Raw genomic sequence first — 2,076 nt, 5'->3', positions numbered from 1 at the left:
AATGTTCAAGTGTATTGATTCAAAAATTTGTAATGAAATTATCAATTTTTATGCAATTCCAAAATTTGTTCACAAAGTGTCATTTTAAATTTTGCAAGTCAATTTACATGAAGTGTAAAAAAAATATATGGCAACGGTCAAAAAACGTTGCAAAAACCAGTCTTTTGTAACGTTTAAGCAATGTTGCAAAATAGTCTTTTGCAACATCGGATAAATGTTGCAAAAGAAACATTGGATAAACGTTGCAAAGGACTGACTTTTGCAACGTTATTTAAACATTGCAAAAGACTGGCTTTTGCACCGTTTATTCAACGTTGCAAAAACTCTTCCCTTAGTGGCAACATCGACGTTGCAAAAGGTCTTTTTTGGTGTAGTGAGCTTTGTTTTTGGTCCAAATAAAAGTCTAACCTAACCCTAATCTTATATGTGTTTTACCCTAGCCATTTTGAGTGTGATTTGTGTGTTTTCAGAGGAGAAAACGTGTGCTTTTGTGGAGCAAAAAATTGGCCGCATTTGTGGTGTCAAAAACTGGTTACTTTCCTTGCCTTTTGTGGTCTCTTCATTGCCTCCTTCTTAGTGTTTTCTTCTTGCCTTTGTGGCTACAAATCATCACCGTTATCTTGTCCTTTTGTGGGTGAGATTGAGAAGCAACTGAGTTGAATATATTGGTTAAGTATTGGAGCCTTTTTAAATTGGTTGTTTGGTAGAGAAAGGTAACGTTAGACTGAGCCCAGAAAACACCATTTTGACGATCCTTTGAGCAAGCTTCCGCGTTATACTCCAATCCCAAAAAAATCCTTCCAATTCGCTGAGTGAGAAAATACTCACTAACCACTTATGGAAGCTTATTACATCCTTTTTTTAAATGATTTTGCTGATATAACTTTTCTTCTTCTTTATATTGTTATAGAACTAGAGCCAAATTGAAACAACAAAAATTCCTTTCTGTTTCAATTTTTATTAATCAATTGGGTGATCAATGAGACAAACATTGAAGTATTTTTCAACTAAGCCAGCATACACAAGGAGACTTATTTTATACTAAGACGAAAAAACACAAAAAATATGACCGAATGATAACTAAAGATAAAACATTGGCACTAGATCTCATATGCATTGCTTCATCGTACATGGACAAAGAGAGCTTCAGCCAACACAATCCTAGAATCTACATTCATGCCCACTTCTATTCCTAAGAGACCATTCTGCTCGAGGATGGAGGCTACTTTTAGGACATTGGTTGCACCGGTTTCTCCTCGTAAGTGTCCTCATTGCCATCATATATAGAACAAGAGTTGTAGAAATGTCTATAATTAAACACTACTGCTGAACTTGTATACACTAAGCTAAACAATTTAAATTAATACATTAAGCTAAATAATTTAAAATAAGTTTTCTTAGTAACCATAAAAACCTTTCTTGAGAACCAAAAAAAAAGAAAAAAAAAAAAAAAAAAAAAAAAAAAAAAAAAAACCTTTCTTCTGTAATTGGAAATTCAAGTTGTATTGCCTAAGATTAAACCGTGTAGGATTTACGTTTAAAGTTTTGCAAACTTCAAGCTACATTTACTTTCTTAAGAAAATCTTCACATTTCTACTAGAAAATAAGGAAATATTGGTGGACGATAAAGTCTCTAAAAGATGATTATTTCTTTTGGATTATTAGAAGAATGCAACTTTCATTTGTGGAAAAACTTCTAAAATTTCCACAACAAAAGATAAAGAAAAATCTCTGCATCCAATGGAATAATTTTTCTAGTTTTGTGGTCAAGCAAAGTTTGTTCTATTTATGGGAAAATTGGAGTCCATAATGGTGTAATTTTTCTAATTTTGTAGTCGAGCAAAGTTTGTTTTATTTATGAAAAAAATGGAGTATCATTATGGTGTGATGAGCACCACTCCCTTGCGATAACCAGATGTTCCAAAATTAACAATCCATTATGTTCTAATGTCCAAGTATGAATCAGATGCTAATTTCAATAACGGGAGCTAACATATTGATTAAACTTGAAAGTAAACTGAAGTTCAGTGAATTGATAGAAACCAATTAAAGAAGAGTGACCTAAAATAAACCCAA

Source organism: Olea europaea, unplaced genomic scaffold (genome assembly GCF_002742605.1).
Source record: "Olea europaea var. sylvestris unplaced genomic scaffold, O_europaea_v1 scaffold1334, whole genome shotgun sequence".
NCBI classification, from domain to species: Eukaryota; Viridiplantae; Streptophyta; class Magnoliopsida; order Lamiales; family Oleaceae; genus Olea; species Olea europaea.
This window is presented reverse-complemented; position numbering follows the sequence as displayed.